This window comes from Podarcis gaigeae, assembly GCF_964106915.1.
Source record: "Podarcis gaigeae genome assembly, chromosome: 14".
Classification (NCBI taxonomy): Eukaryota; Metazoa; Chordata; class Lepidosauria; order Squamata; family Lacertidae; genus Podarcis; species Podarcis gaigeae.
In genome coordinates, this window is record NC_139690.1 from 23,495,323 (window position 1) to 23,514,230 (window position 18,908).

An 18,908-nucleotide genomic window follows, 5' to 3' on the forward strand; every position below is an offset into this window, starting at 1 on the left:
AAGTCCTAAGCTCTGTGGTTTAACCCACAGCGCCACCCGCATCCCTTCATAGTGCTAGGTAAATGTGTTTACTGGAAAGAAAAGCAGGCATACATTGTCCTTGACCACCCTACAATATGATAAGTTAAATGAATCATAAAGCAGCTTGTGAATATGACAGAAAAATGGAACCTTTTCCCCCAGATAAATATCTAGAAATTGGAGGACATGTTTTGGCACTGTGCTAAGCAAACAGGCCAGCTTCATACACCATAACTTGAAGCTGGCTTAACTGTTGGTAATGAAATGGCTTAATATAAGAGTAAAAAGGAAGCCTCTTTCACAGGGGAAGAAAACTTTCAAAACCTCGGAGAATAGGTCTCAACACAACACCAAGTAAGCAAGCCAACCTCACAAACCATGGTTTGAAGTGGGCTTGTTAACCATAGGTAATGAGGTGGCTTAATATAAAAGTAGCCAATCTAACTTTCTATTGATTGGGGCATTTCGCTTGGATGCTCAGTCCATTTCTGCTTTGCCATTTATTGCTGGGTGGATTAGCTAGTTAGTATTTTGGTAAATCTGCCTCTGAGGACTTTCTGTATATACTTCACTGAATCAGGAAAAAAAGAAGATAAAAAACCCTTGAGATCCAATCTCCTGATACTGAACCTTTAAATAAGCTAAATTCACTTCACTGCATAAATCTACTCCAGCACAAGTGTTGGGTCCCCCCCCCCCCTCAGCTTGACTAAAAATACCGATGGACTTGACAAGTCGGACCCCTGATAAGTTCGGCATCTTCTAAATTGCTCTCCCCCTTTTTTCCTCTCCTTCCCTTCCAGCTCATGGAAGCCAAAGCTTTATTATAAAACAGGAGATAAGTATATCAGCATGCCTTGGATGCTAGCGGAGCAGAACACAAGCAATGAGAAGATAAGGGAATTTGGTCAAACACACACAAACCATGGAACCTAACCCGAATAGCATCAGATAAGGCCAGCAGTGAGTTTCTATTAAAATGTAATAAATAAGAGACCTGCTTTTTCAGATACTTTTTGTTGTTTCCTTTACTTCTTCAGAGGTGTAACATGTCTGTTCTTAAGAGATTGTTCTCCCATTAGCTCTTGAAAGAGGTACGGGTCAACCTATGGTAAATGCTTCACAGTCTTCTTAAGGAGCGCTTTATTAAACCTGGATAGTAAAACAACATGTACGATCCCACTTTGCCTACACAGAAATCTTATCATGATGTATATCATCGAGGACAGGCATCGGGAACCTCTAGCCTGTGTATCTAATCTGGCCTACCAGACTTCTCTATTTGTCCGCTGACATTCTGCCCGTGCAGTACACAGAGATGTTGTGGTCTGGAGTCATGGGGAGTGGGGTCAAAGACCCTTTACTATTTCTGCAGAATCCTAGAGCATTCCAATCTGTATGAAAGGGGGGCTTTTTAGCCACCGAGAAGATGTCTTCTCACCTTTTGTGCTGGTTGGAGCCAACCAGAGTGAATGGAGGTGAGTCTTCTGCTGAGGATTGGCTCCTGGAGTCATTCTGGAGATGGTATGCAGGGAGAACACCAAGGAGGAGTTGTTATATATGCTCCAGCACAAAGCATTAAGGAACATGGAAAGCACAAGCTGCTCCCATTTCAAGAGAATGGTGTGCAAGTTCTGTTATCTACGATAGAACTTCAAGGAAAACACAATTTAAGTCATTCCAAAGAAGATATTGGAGCACTCCAAATCATTTGCCCATGTGTTGTTGTTTAGTCATTTAGTCGTGTCTCACTCTTCGTGACCCCATGGACCAGAGCACGCCAGGCACTCCTGTCTTCCACTGCCTCCCGCAGTTTGGTCAGACTCATTTACCCATGTACGTGCCCAGAAAATAGTGGATCTACTTGAAAGTCAGTGCATGGACATCTGCAATGGTCATTGCAATGCATCCCTTACTATTATTAATATATAATTATAAGATTCCTTTATAATCTCAGAAGGTTGTATACTCTTTGAAAGGGGTGTGGCTGTAAGGTCTGTGGCTGTGACTATCACGAAGGAACCAGGCACTTCTGAACCCAGCACTACACTACTGTCAACATCCCTTCGGTTTAGGACATGCCCGTTCCCTGTTGTCACCTCCTTTCACCAGGCCTACAGATTAGTCCTAATGATGCTGGCAGCCACAGCCTCTTCTGCGGCTCTCACACCACAAGCTGTTTTGATCACAACACTTTGGCAACAATTAGAACTTCTCTTGCAGCACTCACTGCATCTCCAGCAGGCTCTTGCTGTTCCAGACACATCCAGCTGCTCTCGTGAGTTTTTAGGAGGGCTTCCCCCACCCCCAGAAAATAGGTCAGGAGAGACAAAGTACAATGGCAACTGAATCCATATGGAGAAGAGATGACTCCTCTTCAAGGATCCTTGAGCATATTGAGGTGTTAGTTTCTGAAGTCTTCCCTCAACCCTTGCCTTTCCCAATGACCATAACTCAGGAGAGGGCCAGTGGCAGAATCCATGCTTTGCAAGCAGAAGGTCCCAGGTTCAATTCTCAGCATCTCCAGGTAGGGCAAGGAGAGACCCCCGGAGAGCTGCTTCCAGTCAATGTACTGTTGACAACACTGAGCTAGATGGACCTGTGGTCTGACTCAGTATACAGGCAGCTTCCTGTATTCCAGCAGAGCTGGATCTGGAATGAGCAGGACACAAACCTATTGCTTCCTTAAACAATATGGAAATACAGTGGGTTGGATCCCCACTTGTATCTGAAGTTCCCCTCCCTTCTTGTTGGTGGTCACACTGGGGTGGGGGAGGCACTTTGTCACTTATTTTCCAAAGGGCAATTAAGGTTGAGATTCTCCAACAGTTTAGGTGAAGCCCCCAAAATAGCCTTTTAAGAAAATGGCCTAGACCGTGGAAGAACCCAGATGGTAAATGGGATGGATGAATCTGGCAGTTTCGTTTTTTCTAATTTTCTCCCTTTTTCCTATCTTAAATTCAGTTGGCCATATTTTGACATCAGTTTGCATTTTGTTAAAAATGAAACCTGCTATTTTCACTAATACATGCATTTTTACCCGGACTTTCTCCTAATATACATACTTCAGAAAAGAAAAATGGTTGCAGAACTGCATTGCAAATTCTAGAGTAGAGCAAATTTCAAAGGATAACATTTTAATTCTTTTTTGTGTGTGTGTGAGGGGAGTGTGAATTAAGTAAGTCTGCATTAATATGTGAACTGCACAAAATATCTCCCCTATCCCTTATGGTGATGATCAGCTTCGGTAGTTAAGGTAGTTAAGGCTCTTAACGGTTATGGGCCTTGCAGTTCCTTGACTCTGAAAAGTACTGAAAAGTAATAAATTCTTAAAGTCACTTAATGCAACTGATTTCTGGTGCTGGTTTTGGCTTCAAGGGAAAAAAAAATATAAGCCCATTGAGGACTCTGGTTAGAAGAAGATCAACTGAGAATGTAAATGACATAAGTTGAAGATCATCTGTTCAGTGTCTAGTGGCAATTGTCTGTGTCATAAAACAACAGCAATGGTGTTCTCTTTGTATCCTGCAAATTCAGGCAAGCTTAAGTAGAGCTGTTTATATCTATCTTGGGACAGCCACCAGTGAGAACATATCACACTGGCTAGCTGATATCTCAGCCATTCTGCTTTATTCTACCCTTTTTTCTTATGAGCTTTCCCTGCTTTCTCAATCTCACCCCCCAACAAAAAAAAATATTCAGTTGCATTAAGTGACTTTAAGAATTTATTACTTTTCAGTGAAATGGGCAGGGTGAAAGGAAGGGACATTCATCAGGCATGTTAACAATTTAATTAAAGGGATCTTAAATACAATCTCAATACAGAGAGCTAAGTACATTGTGTCCATGTATCTCCCCCTCCTTCCCCCCCACCTATATTTTACAAGCTCAATTCTTTGCCAAAATCATATTCATAAAAAAGTTAAGAGTTGGCTGTAAAAAAATGATATAAGAAGGGGGGAAATTGCTGGGGAAGGCAGCAGGATTCCAGTGGCACTGGGAGGCTATTTTACTGTCATATGGCTTACATATTTAGACATTATTCCAAGAGATAAGAACAGTGGTGCCATTCACACAGGAGAATCGAAATGAGAGCATATGTGTCGCACCCTTTAAATTCAGGTGGCTTCAAGCTGTGTCATATAATCCGAGCCTCAATTAAACTCCCCAAGGTCACTGGTACCCAACCAGGTCAGTCATAAATAAGATGGGTGATAGTCCTAGCCACAGAAAAGCCATATTTATGCTTTGCCCACAATTCAGAGCTATTAAAGGAAGCCTTCACACACACACACACACACACAGAGAGAGGGGGGGGGAGGGAGAAAGGGTCTTCATTCCAGCAATACCATGATGCTTGGCACAATTTTGGATACCAATAAAAATGCACAAACAGCCTTTCTCCTGATTGTAAAAAAATTGTACGATGGTCAGCAAGTGCGGTATGCTGAGCATGATATTATTTATATTATAAAAATAACATATGCATTGGATATCAGTCAATATTCAGGGAGAACAGAAGAGTATTTTCCCAAATGAAACATCCTACCTCTGCAGAAAAAATATTAGGAGGGCATCCAAGCTCTCCTGCCTGCCCCAAATGACAAATGTCCAAGAGCAGTATATATGAGGAGTGTGCACAGACCCCAAGATTCACCATGAACCTCTCTGTGTATGAATATTCTGGTCTGTTTGTGAGTCGCTCTGTGCATTCTCTGCTTCAGTTTGTGATTCAACTCCTCGACTGCTCTGAATAAAACAATGCTCTGTGTTCTACCGTGCTCTGTAATGGGAAATATAACACCAGCAATAACTTTTCCCCTGGTTCGGTCCCCGGCATCCCCAGGTGGGGTTGCGAGAGAACCCTGTCTGAAATTCAGGAGAGTGAACCTGCCAGTCAACCTAGGTCATGGGTAGGCAAACTAAGGCCCGGGGGCCAGATCCGGCCCAATCGCCTTCAAAATCCGGCCCGTGGATGGTCCGGGAATCAGTGTGTTTTTACATGAGTAGAAAGTGTCCTTTTATTTAAAATGCATCTCTGGATTTTTTGTGGGGCATAGGAATTTGTTCATTTCCCCCCAAAAATATAGTCTGGCCCCCCACAAGGTCTGAGGGACAGTAAGGTCTGAGGCTCCCTGCTGAAAAAGTTTGCTGACCCCTGACCTAGGCAATACAGTGGTACCTCAGGTTAAGTACTTAATTCGTTCCGGAGGTCCGTTCTTAACCTGAAACTGTTCTTAACCTGAAGCACCACTTTAACTAATGGGGCCTCCTGCTGCTGCCGTGCCGCAGGAGCACAATTTCTGTTCTCATCCTGAAGCAAAGTTCTTAACCCGAGGTACTATTTCTGGGTTAGGGGAGTCTGTAACCTGAAGCGTATGTAACCCGAGGTACCACTGTACTGAGCTAGATTGGCCAATGGTCTAACTCAATATAAGGCAGCTTCCTATGTTCCTGATGTGGTGAGACAAAACCTACTCTGCACCATTTCCCATCATGGTTTAGAGGTTCTAAAATATCATGATGGGTAGGGTTCAATGAAGTCAATTTCCTTGCCTGATTATCACATATTTATTAAACACCGTGGGATTAAATATTTTCTGGCATGTTGATTTCTAATGTTGACTTTGTTTAGTAGTTTCCATGAAATCATTAATTCATGTCTGTCCAATATTGAATCTTAGTCATCTTCTCTTCAATATTGTATAGTTCTTTCAAAGCTATGGTATAATTATGACACAAATCCACCTCTATGAAGGCTTTGAGATGGCTTCTGACTGGGAATCTGAAGCTTATTCTGAATGTACTAAATGATCTACCAAATGTAAGGAAGTTTTTAAAAAATTACTTCTCAAGGAAACACCCTTGGTGGCCAGATTAATTGGAGAGCCAACTTATCTCCCTCTTTGAGATCTTAGTTTTTACGGGACGGTAACTATCTTAGTTGGTAAGATTAGTCCTGCCTCATTGCCTTTTCTGCACAAATGGTTGGAGTCAAATTCCATGCTGCGCAAAGTGAATTGCAAGGATAGACTGCCAACCTAAGCACATTTTACCAGAAAAGTCCATTGAAAGGAGAGGGACCGACTTTTGAATAAATGTGCTTATTGTCGGGCTGACAGGCTTCTCGTTTTTGTGTAATGCCTCTTTTGAGAAGGATGATGCTTTTCCTTGATGGAACTAATGGAGAAGATTAAGGCTCATTCGAAAAAGTGATTCATAATGTGTGCAAATAAACAGGAGCTGTGTGCAAATGGCCCGATCAAAACTCTCCATCCTACTTGAAGGCAGAGAAATGGTGAGCAGGGGGAGCATTTCATCAAATTTCTTCAGGGACAGGATAAATTCTCAAGAAGTTTCTCCAATAGTTTCCTCAACTGTGGCAAGAGCACAGTTCCTACCCCCTGCCAGGTTTTCTTTTTTTGCTACTAATGCTTGACAACAATTGTGCATCATCTGAAATCTCTAAGACTTAGCTTTTTTGGAGGACACCATGCACATATGTGGCAGGGGGGAGATGGGGGCCATTACAAAAATAGTGTGATATATTCTGAGAAAACTCTGCAATGTGGCCTTTCCTTTGGAATGGGGTGAGTAAATGAGAGATCTCAAAAGGTTTCCCAGAATTTTTTTTAATTTTTTCCCCTTTATTTAGGGGAGGATGAGCTCTTAAACAAGCAGACTTTGTGTATATGTAGTTATACATAGAAATAAAAACAAGAGAAAATGGTATATAAGGATCATATGTGTGGCTGGTGACCATGGGCAGATCCAGCCCATGCACTGAAAGCCCATTCGACACATATTTAAAGCACATGACTTCTCCAAAGAATTCTGGGAACTGTAGTTCCCGCTTCACAGAACAGCAATTCACAGTACCTTTAACAATCTACAGTTCCTAGGATTCATTGGAGAAAAGTAATATGCTTTAAATGTGCTTTGGATGGGCCTTAAATGGATGGTGTGGATCTGCTCCGAATATTTGGCTTCACATCTTAGCTCAGCATCAGGATAACACCTCCCAGATTCAGTTCCACATCTGTAAAATGTGTATTATAAGTTGTTCTAAGGCAAGTGAATGGAAGCATTTTCATCAATGAGAAATGTGCATCACATGTATATTACTCACTTGAGTAGAGGAAAGGGTGATTCCTCTTTTGATTACTGCTAGAGCAAACAAGGAAGCAAGATCCTAAAGAAGCATGACAAAGACCTACAGGAATGGACAAGCCCCATGCCTAAACTGCAATGCCCTCAACAGGAAGTCTGCACTATTGTGGCAATGAATCCTCAGATTGGCTGATCTGGTGGGGTGGCATAAGAGTTCACAAGCTTTCCAGCTCCACAGGAAAGACAGTAAGTTTTCTGGAATGTTTACAGTCCAGGATTATCATAGGAAGGAAAACTTGTTGGTTTGGCTGGGATTTAACAAAATCACAGAGGGAACAGGAACAGGAGTAGATTTGTGGAGCAGGCCTAGGACAGGAAAAGTTCTCAGGAAGTAGGGGATCTGAGGGACAAGGAGTCCAGAAACTTGGGTGCAGAAGGAAGGGTACCGTGTAGACAATGAATTGAGATGCAAAAGGGATATATAAGAAATTTGAGGGGAAAGGCAGAGATGACAGAAGTCTGAGGCAACAGAGGGCTCTGAAGAAACCATACAGTGCCTTTAGGGATGGAGGCAGGAGAGATATGTGTGAGCAAAGAACTGGGGTTGATTTCAACTCTCAAACCCCAGTTCTTTGCTCATTTACTTCAATAAGCTCTTGAATAAAGTATATCCTTTGCCTGTTTGCAGGCCCCCAGGAGCAATGTGTAGAAGCAGCCCTACTCATCTGAAGGGGATACGGTGAGTTAGACCTACCCAGAGTAAACCCACTGAAATTAATGAGCACAATGAATTGAATTGTATTGATTTAAGTGGGTCTACTCTGAGTATAACTTAGTTTGATGCACACCCTTGAAAGAGTTAATTAATGGAAGAGGCCATTATTATTGTGAAAATGTTACTTTTGCAAACACCTCTGTTCCCTCTAGTCATTGGTGTACACTGTGGCAAAGGACGGCTTTGAATTCCAGCAGTGGAATCTAACTGTCCATCTGCATCAGTGTGCATGGGAAATCTCAACAAATGTTTTTCTGAGCATTTTATGTGTTTCTAATCCCCGAGCTAGCTTGCCATCCATAATACACTGTGGGGTAATAGCATGGGCTTGAGGATCAAATGTCCTGTGTGAGGGATTAGACTCACAAAAAGGCTGTGGCAACAATGGAAGGACTTCCGCTTAGACTTTAGCCAAACATCACATTTCTAAAGAAGGGGAGGTGGGAAGCTTACCAAATATCTCTCTCCTTTAGTTCTGTTTCCAAAGCATCTTCCTCTTCCCCTTCACGTATCTAGCTTTGAAATCTGTGCACCGCAGCGACCCCTTCTGGCAGGCCCTAAGAAAAACAGCTGTCAGCTGGCCAATGCCAAGAGGGTTTCCTAGGCTGCACTTAGAACTCAAGCTCAGTAGAAGAATTAGCATCCATTTCTTTTTCTGTTTGGAAGAAAAGTGATGTGTTTCTCTGCATTGCTTGGTAGGGGCAAACTTTCCCAGAATAAATGGAAAGTGTGTGTGTGTGTGTGTCAGAGAGAGAGAGCATGGCCTGATCTCTACAAAGTGTTTAATCTCAAGTTAAAGCAGTCCACCCCTACATCTGGGGGAGCCCTGCTCTTCATTTTTTTTTTTACAAGCTTTGTGATAAGACAGATATGTCTGACATGCTTAAGACACCAATTAAGGGATACTGCCCAAGTGCATTTCCCCCCAAGTACAAGCAAGATAAGTTACAACATCCAGAGTTATTCATTAACTGGGAAAGAAAAGGGGAAAGCTAGAGGGAGGAGAGTATACACTTCAACAGTTGTGCGGCATTCATGTCAACTTCAGTTTCCTGCTTCTTCTTTTCTTCAACCATTTAATCCTTTAAGTCAGTGGAATTGGAGTGAGCAAGCATAAATTCTTTCAACCCCCCCCCCCCCGCCTTTCCAAGGGGATTCCCAGGCCGTCCTGGCAAATTGGCTCTTGAGCAGGAGAGCTCTAGTTTCATTTCTACAAACCTTTTATTATTATTATTTTGCAAAACTATGAAGCAAAGTACTGTATATCAGGACAGTATATAGCCAGAGGCCGTGATGTGAGTTTATGGGCGGTGTCTGGGAATTGGTGGAGAACAGAGGCCATGCTGGATATCCAGCAACTGTCTAGTCCTCAAGGCTATCCTAAATTACTCTGCAGCATTCCTCTTCTGCTGGCAAAAAGTTTTCCACCAGCAGGCAGTTGTTGTGCAAGAGAATGCAAAAGCAGGTTGCTGGCCACACAATAAACTGTGCCTTCTGTAGTGCAATGGCTATCTGCTGTTTTTAAATTGTTGCAATCTGGCTCAAGACCTTATGGTGGGTAAGACAACAACAATAATTTTCTTCCCGTTTTGATTTGTTTACCACCACTTATGCCTTGCTATCTCAGCCAAACCTTGGAGGAGAATTGCAACTCACATGAAGGAACTACTCTGTTCATTCCTTCCACAAATGACTATGATGGGAGTGCACCGGGGAAATAATTTATTGTGATTAAAAGTTAGACTTGTTAGCCAAAGCAAAACATCCCCTCCCCTGTTTGTCCATCACCCCCCTCTCATCTGCACCCCTCCCCTCTCAAGCTCTGGGTGTTTCCTGAATCAATATGGTTTTCAGTTCTCAAGGTAGGAAAAGGGAAAGGGTGGGAAAGTTGTGTGTAGGGATGGGGGTGATATTTGATTCAGTTCATATTTAAAAGAGAACCTGCCCAACCCACACTAGGAGAACAACAAGAACAAGAAAGTCATCTGTTGAAGTTTGCATTTCTCTGAATTTTGCAATGCCAGGTAATAATTTTCCAGCCAGGTAATAGTATTCCTATACTATGGTAAAGTGTCTATATGTATGCCTATATGATGGTAAAGTGCCCATAAAAATGCATATGTTAGTGAAAATAACATATAAAAGGGGGATTGCTTTGCAAAAATATGCATGTTAGGTAAAATTCAAACTAAAATGCAGATGAATTTACAGAGAGACTTAAAAAAATGTTTGTCACTGAAATATGAAGAACTGAACTTAAGGCTGGAAAAATGAGAAGTTAACAGAAACAAGAAAATTGACACTCATCCCTTGTTGTGTTTTTAGCTTTTTGGAAAATCAGAGGCAAAATAACTGCTTTTAAGATTCTCTGGTCTAGACACTTTGTTAATGCCATTATCTGACTTGAGAATATGGGAGTCTTCCCCAAATCACCCTCATTATTCAGGGGACACATAGAATGATGAACTTCCCTACTGAAAAGTAGCCTGCACATCATCAGCATTGTCTTCATCTGAAGTTGCCTTCGTAGAATGTCATGTGATCATCCCACACGCAACTGGTCCTTTGTTCCACATTGGCAAACAAGTGAGTAACCATTTATTAAAGCCTCGGTTAATGTTTAATTAGCTGTTCATATACTATTGATGAGTGGAACCTATCTGCTGTCATCTGGACCTGGGTAGTTTGCAAAGTTGTTATGCAAAGAGGGCTCTCTATAATGCCTCCTCACTCCCCCTGGCTTGCTGGTCTGGATTCAATGCTTTCATGACAGGCAGGAGCAAGAAAACCAATGTTGGAGAAGACAAAATGAGAAGATTGTGTTTAGAGTTACACTGAATTGGATTTGGAAAGTCCTGCTCAGGTGAGACATCTGATGTGATAAGGCCAGCAAAAAAGGTAAATTAATTAAAATAAAAAATCCTGTGATTTTTTAAATGAGGGGTGGTATATAGATTATACTGCCATAGCTATGTTTAGGAAACCCTCCTAGTAGTTCCACCACAGAGCTGTGTCTGGCATCTTATTTAAGTAGTTTTTACTTTAATGTTGTATTTTTACATTGCTGTTATCCACCCTGGGACCTTTCAGTGAATGGGAGGTAAGAAATAATAATAATAATAATAATAATAATAATAATAATAATAATAATAGTAGTAGTAGTAGTAGTAGTTGTAGTCGTCTAACAATCCACCTATTTATCCATTCATCTTATGAAAGCAACAGTTGCTGTTATTACTTCTAGATTTCCAGGGCTTATGGCTGGAAAACAACAATCACTTTTTCCACTCGTAGGTCAACACTTGGAATTCTCTTGTACTACAGTTGGCCTTGAATTTTGCCTAAAGGAAAAAGTTCAAGGCAAAGTAGATGTTGACTAGTGATGGAGACATTGGGCGAGTTCAGGATGTGAACTTTTTCGGTTCACAATTCTTCACCCCAGCTTGAGGCAAGCTCAGACTTTGCAGTCTCCCCCCACCCCTAAAGGTGTATTTTACTGAAAAGCAAAATCAGGAGCCTCCTCCTTCACCTCATGTACTTTGGCTCTCAGGCAAGTCATCTGAAGAGTTCTGAAGGAATTTGGGGGCTAATGGGAGATGTAGTCTAAGACAGTTGGAGGGCACCAGTTCTAAAGTTGCAGAAGATGGTGGAGGACAAGGAGATGACCCATTCTGAAGAGGTACACTATATTAGTAATGATATGGAGGATAATAATAATCCACAGGAACACGGAAAGCTGCCTAATAGCCAGATCATTGATCCATATACGTTCAGTATTGTTGACACTCACTAACAGCTATTCTTCAGAGTTTCAGTCAGGGGTCTACCTGGGGAATGAACCTGAGACCTTCTGCATGTAAAGCAGATGTTCTACCACTGAGCTACAGTCCTTCCCTGAAATTTGCACACCACATTTGCAGGCAAAGTGCCCATTTGCTGTAGTGGAGTAGCCCCTACCATGGCTGAGGATTTGGTGAATTTTGTGGAAGAAATATATATATACATACTGTACAAACATACATACATATATACATACATACATACATACAGTACATGTAAAAAAAAGTTCTACCTGTCTATCGATCTACACATAAATAAATACATGTATAAAAGAAAACAATCTTTGGTTTACCTTTCCATCTTCCCAGGGATAGGAAACTTCATGGCAGGATGAAGAAAATGAGTTTATTAAGTTGACTCTAGCAAACGACTCGGGGATCTGGATGAAGCTCCTTGAGCTATGTCAACATTTTCTTGAAAGATATCAGAGATTATTTGATGTTTACTTTTTTAAGTACGGGTATTTGTAAGTTTTTTTTTAGAAAAAAAAAAAATGCCAAGGAGCATTTTATTACATTTTAAAATGTAATTCCTGATCCCAAGGTGCTGTCTATATAAATCTCAACAAACCTACAAAATCGCTATCTATATTAGATCAGCAAATCCTCTCAGGCCCAGCGCTGGGCAGTGTGTTAAGAATAAGAGGCAGACGTGAAATTCCTTGGTAATAAAACTTCTGAGCCCTGACAAGTGTATGGGAATGCCATTTCGTGCAATGATGCCTGGACTTTCATATCACACCGTCCTTTATTCTATCTGTTCTGTTCTTCTTCCCCTTAACCTCGATTTCTTAACTGCACAGCTCACCAGGATCTCAGAGAAAGGAAATATACTTAATTCAAGGTTCTGGTTTTATCCTATAAATGTACAGGGGGAATCTCAAACCCAGGAGCTGAACGTGGCCCTGAAAGACTCTCTATATGGTTCTCAGAACTACTCACCCTATTTTTGCCTGTCCTTGAATGTGCCCTTCAACTCTTGCTTGATAGTGGCTCTTGCTTGTCTGGTTAGCAGATAGAGAGGCGCCTGTGTGTGAGAGAGAGAGTGTAGAAACTAGCCTACAATGCAACAGTAAAATTGCTCCGCCCACTTTCTCCTCTGGCCCCACCCACCATTGGTATGTGGCCCTCAGATTGAAAAAGTGACCCAGCAAACATCATTAAACAATGCTGCTGCTCCGCCCCCTTTCTGCACATCCTTGCTTCTGTTCCTCTACCATTCCCCCATGAAAACTGTATACTGTACCTGGTATACTACCCAAATTTCCTGACTTTACTTGGGTGATTTCCTGGGGTTCCAAACAGATTCCCCTCCCGAAACAATTAACATGGAAATAAGTGCCAAAGTTCCACTAGAATTTTGGAAGTGGCTTCTGAAAGCTCAAATATAATGTGTAAATTAACAATTTGGGGAAGATCAGAGAAAGGGAATAAGCTGCTGTGTGAATGCAGCCTTGTTGACCTCTCCCAATTGGAAAGAGAGTATATGTATAGCCAAAGGGAAGATTCTGTTTTCCCTACCTTTAAATCTTCTTGAACTTTTTGAGCAAAAGAAGAAATGATGGTGCTGGTAGGGCTATGCTCCCCTCATTGGACTTGAGGCCACAGCAAATGGCCAACCTCACCACCCTCTGTAGCCTTCTTTCAGGGAGTGGTGGAAATATTTTTGCAATGCATTGAACACGGTAATTGTAAACATGCTGGAAAATGCTCTTCCTATTTTCCTGCAGCTGCCTCTGATTCAAATTGGTGACCTTAGCAAAGTAGCAACACGTGTTTATTGAAGAAGAAAAAAAAAGAAGGAAAGAAAGGGAGGGAGGGAGAGAACAGAGGGATCATCTATCGCTGGGATGAAAGACAGAGACAAAATCTCCAATCTGTAATGCAGATTTATTAACAGTCATTCACTGGTTTTCACTGAAATACTCTTCACATAACCTTGACTTTATTAAGTAGTCCTTAAGGTGCATTTTGAAGACAGATAATGAGTTTGGGGAATAGGCTTATCTACATCAAGCTAATCTTTAACAGCTTGGAAAGGAACTTGGAGGAACTTCTTCCACTTCTCGCGGAATCACAGTCATTTTTTTTAAACAAAAAAAATCAAGTGTGTTTAAAAAAACCAAAAAACCTGTCATCTTTAATAGGAAGAGTTTATTGAGCACAACTCTGTTTTTATAGGTCCATACACTGGGGGAAGGGGGAAGAATTAGGAGGAAAAGATGGATGGATATTGGATTTGTGATAGTGTTAGATATTCCAGCAGTAACAGAAAAATGTGGGTAAATACTGACACATGAGCAGTAAGGCACCATACAACCCACAATGTGCAATTCCAAACACTGCAGTTGGCAAAGTATATTTTGAACTCTTGGTAATATATTGTAGGGTAACAATATTTTCCCCCAGTGTTATTAGCAGTCACCTTCTTGCATTCCAAATCGGTGGAGAAGGGCTATTTCATTCCATTCCATTCCATCTAGCAACTAACAAAATGAATTCCACAAAGGACAAATGTAAGGTTCTGTACTTAGGCAGGACTAATCAGATAAACAAATGTAGGATGGGGAACACCTGGTTTGACAGCAGTACATGTGAAAAGGATCCAGAGGTCTTAGTAGACCACAAGCTTAACATGAGTTGACACATATGCATCAAAGAAAGAACATGCATTTAAACCAACTAAGACACATGGGAGCCATGTGGAATGATGTTTTTAAAAACCAGCAACTGTAGAAATATTTTTTTATTTGATTATATTACTAATGTAATTACCTGGATGTAGTTTGGGCTGTTGGGGGAGGGAAACTGTATTTGATTGCTTGTATTTGATTATATGTTGTTCTTATATTCAACTAATAAAATATTCAAACCACCACCACCACCATGAGTTGACAGTGTTATGCAACAGCAAAAACTGAATAACAAATTAACTAACACAATTCCAGACAGCATCAAGAGAAGTATAATGTCCAGAACGGGACACAAGTTAAGAAGGATATTGACAAGCTGGAACATATGCAGAGGAGGACAACCAAGATGATTGAAGGTCTGGAAACCAAGCCTTACGTGGAATGGTTGAAAGAGTTGGGTATGTGTATCCTGGAGAAGAGAAGACTGAGAAGTGATATGATAGCCATCTTCAAATTTCTGAAGGGTTGTCATATGAAAGATGGAGCATGCTCATTTTGTGTTTCTCCAAAGGAGAGGACCCAAACAATGGATTCAAATTATAAAAAAGGAAATTCTGACTAAATATTAGTAAGAATTTTCTGATGGCAAGAGCTGTTTGACAGTGGGATAGACTACCTTGGGATGTAGTGGATTTTCCTTCATTGGAGGCTTTTAAGCAGAACTCAGATGGCCGTCTGTTGGGGATTATTTAGCTATGATTTCTGATTGCAAGGGGTGGAATAAATGACCTTTGGGATCACTTCCAAATCTGCAATTCCACAGTTCTACTAGGTAATTTAGGAAGCTGTTTGTCTCTTCTATGCATCTGGAGACCTTTGAAGATGTCTTCACCCAATTTGATGTGATGTTTCCTGAGATCAGGGAGGAGGTATTGGATACCTTTGGGCACTATTTTGAATTAGGATGGCAGACTGAACCTATCAAACCTGCACCAATGTTAATCAGATTTTGTATACTGGTTCCTGTGATCAAGGAGCAGCGTTTGGATACAATCTGATTCAAAATGGTGGACTGAATTATTCAAAACTGCATGCATTTAGACACCTCTTACAATATCACAACTATTTTTTGTGTAATTGTTCCTGAGATCAAGGAATAGGTTTTCTTCTGTGTTTGGTTACCAGTGGACACCATTTTGAATCAAGATGGCAGATTGCACCTTTCTAAACTGCACTGCTCCCCCCCCCAAAAAAAAATCCTGATCAGCATTGTTTACAAGGCTGCTAGTAGTTAATTTATAAGCAAAACAGAGCCTTTCCTTCATTTAAAATAGGGGGGGATGCTTAGCAATAGTTTTTGGGGTGAGAAAAGTCTCTGCATGGAATATTAGCAGTAAAGATGGGCAAAGCTGTTAATTTCATCCCGTTTCAGTCTTGCTGGCACTCTGTCATAGATTGTTCAATCTCCTTGCACACATACATACATACATACATACATACATACATAAATGCATATGTATTGCATACTTTTCAATGCTTTTCAATGCATTTGCCAGCAAAGTACGCCTGTTGTGTTTGTTGTTCACAGAAAGTATACATTTTGTGTGCATTTTTTGCACATGAAGAGTACATTGAAAAATTCAGAGGAGTGCACAGTCTGACTGGGATTTGCATTCAGGAGTGTGAAATTGGGTTGGCCTGTCGTAGTTAGAAGGAATGAGACAGATGAATAGATCGATGGATAGATGGGCAGATCAAAACAATTCCTTTGCTAGGAAAAAAGCCTGTGTAAAACCCAGTACATTTTTGCAAATTCCAGGCTAGTTGGCTTTTGAACAGATGTGTCATTTGAAGGCAAAGCCTCATTTGGTCTGGTGAGCTTGCCCTGGTTTTGAATCCCAGCTGCTGGCGTACAAAACCATAAATTGGCTCGGGCTTGCTTGAACGACTCCTGAACTTTTCAGGGAACCTTTTGATGAACCTGCTCTGGATTTTGGGCTGGGGGGGGGGGGAGGCGTGCTCAGAAGGCAATCATGAAAGCTAACACCAGGTGAGGTTCACTCAGAGCCAAACGTTTTCATGAGCTATGGGTTGGGAAAGGAAGGAGGGGGGTATCTTTCTAATTAGAAAGCAGAGTCTAAAGCTAAGAGACATTAACAAGCCCTGGCTACTGTCTGACCAGCAGTAAATCCCAGAATTGATTTAGTTCTAAGTTTCTAAAAAGTTTAGTGCACAAGTGCATAGTAGCTTGCTCTTTTTTTGAGACAGAGAGAGAGGGCAGGACAACTTCTTAAAAGCTCAAGAGGAGCAGGGGAAAGGAAGCTCTGGTAAGCAGACCCTCAGAAATGCCATTTTGATTTAACCTTATTGTCCTAGAAAGGAAGGATTGCATCTGCAAACATACCTTTCTTTGCTGCTTTTGTCAATAGCAAAGTTGTTTTGCTAATGGTTATCTGCTAACAAGTCCTTGACCTGCTTGTAAACACTTTTTTTTTTTGCCGGAAAACCTCAGGCCATGGCCTCGGGCCTTTGCGTCAACAACAAGAGATAAAGTGACCACAACTTAACCTGCTCTGGCCTGGAGTGCCCTCTGCTGCCCCTTGACCAAGTGACTTTCTAATCTGTGTCCTTCTGAAAGGAATGGGGAGCTTATAAGGGTGGGCCAGAGACTGGGAAAGATGCATTAGCTAGGAGGAAATCAATTTCCTTCACAGCCTTTCCCACCCTCTTTCAGTGGGAAGCACTTAATTGAAAGTGGTGGGTGATTAAATACCCAAGAGTAGGATGGGGTGTCTGTGTTTTGGAAAAAAACACTTCCCAAACACCTTTTTTCTTTCATTCACTCCCTCTATATATGAGAACTGCACATGGTGGGATCCACCCGATAGTATAATTTCTGCAACCAGAATATTCAAGATTCTGCAATCAGAACAAATACAGGAGAAGAATTGGGAGAGGAAAATGAAAGGACAATCAAGGCCAGCCCTACCATGAGGCATTGGGTTTCAAAAGCAAATTGAGAGGGGCAGAAGAACGCTTATCCACTTCCACTATCCATTGTTGCCTCCTGACACCCTACCATTTCCATTCTACCTTTGGAGGCAAACTGACACTCATCTCTGGAATCTCAGCAACAGGGAACGGTCACTTCAAATTCCTCAAATTAAACATCTTTTGAAGTTAAAGGATTCAGTAAATTCATGGAGGATGTGGCTCATCAGTGGCCACTAAACCTGATGGATATGTTCTATATCCACTGTATAATGAGTGACAATAATGGAGGACTTCTGAGAAGGAACGGGGAGATGAAATGGTGGCCTTGATCAAAGGGATGGAGCGATTCCCCTATGAGGAACAGTTGCAGCATTTGGGGGACTTTGTAATTTAAGGCAAGTAAGAGGAGGCATGATGATCTAAATTTATGCATGGCATGGAGAAAGTGGACCGAGAAAAGCTTTTCTCCCTCTCTCACAACACTAGATCTCATGGACGTCCAATAAAGCAGAATGTTAAAAGATTCAGGACATATAAAAATGGACTTCTTCATGCACTACATAGTGATTCTGAGGAGCACTCCTGCAGGAGGCAGTGATGGCCCCAAATTTAAAAGGCTATAAGAAAGGATTAGACAAAATCATAGAGAATAAATCTGTAAATTGTTGCTAGCCACAATGGAGGCTATGTTCTACCTCCACAGTCAGAGCAGTGTGCTTCTGGATGCCAGTTGCTGACAGCTGTAGAGCAGGGAGAATGCTCTTATGTTCAGATCCTGCTTTGCAGCTTTATCACTGACATCTGTGAGAACAGGATGCTGGACTAGATGGGTCATTGGTTTGACCCAACATGCTCTTCTTATGTTCCTTGATGGGAAGAAGCTTCCTTGCTTTGTGGTCGAGCACCGGCTCTGCATGCAGAAGGCCTAAAGTTTAATCCCCAAGTAGAACTGGGCAAGATTCCTGTCTGAACCCCCAGAGAACTGCTGCCATCTGGGGTTGTCAGTGCTGAGCTAGATGGGTTGACTTTGTCTAAGACTGCTTCCTCTGTTCCTACCATGGAATGAGCCCTTAGGAGCTATATCTTCCATGTGTTGAATTGTGGAGTAATGGTGGCATCGGATGAAATTTCTGTGCATCTTCTCTATCACGGTAAGGTCGGAAGCATTAGCAGAAAATGTGGAGCACCCCAGAGCTTTCCTTGCTAGCAACAAATAAGGAACATTCCACAGGGACTGTAACTGGATTCTCTAAGCATATCCAGGTATTGGAGTATATTTCACTGTTATATTCATATTGTCAATAATGGGACCTTTCTGCGGGAAATGAGGACTCTTTCTGTAAACATAATAATATTTGGAAGAGGGGAGAAAAAGCACAGCAAATGTTGGACCACCAAAAAAGAAAAAGAAAAAAATTAAATTGCTGGAGTATTCCCTGGTCAGCAAAACTTACCCAGGGAATGCTTAGTTTCATTCAGTTTGCTGAATCAGTAGTTTTGTGCTTTTTTTTTTTTTAAGCAGTGACTTTTCAGATT

The 18,908-nt window shown here is 41.5% G+C and overlaps 1 long non-coding RNA gene across 1 annotated transcript; it reads right to left on the reverse strand.

Moving 5' to 3' along the window:
• Positions 1 to 3,349: 3,349 nt before the first annotated feature.
• LOC310831975 lies at positions 3,350 to 12,703 on the reverse strand. The gene is made up of 4 exons (XR_014558079.1): positions 12,688 to 12,703; positions 12,039 to 12,159; positions 8,360 to 8,463; positions 3,350 to 3,392 (listed from the first exon to the last, which is right to left on the reverse strand). It is a non-coding gene; the product is annotated as an uncharacterized lncRNA (long non-coding RNA).
• Positions 12,704 to 18,908: the final 6,205 nt, after the last annotated feature.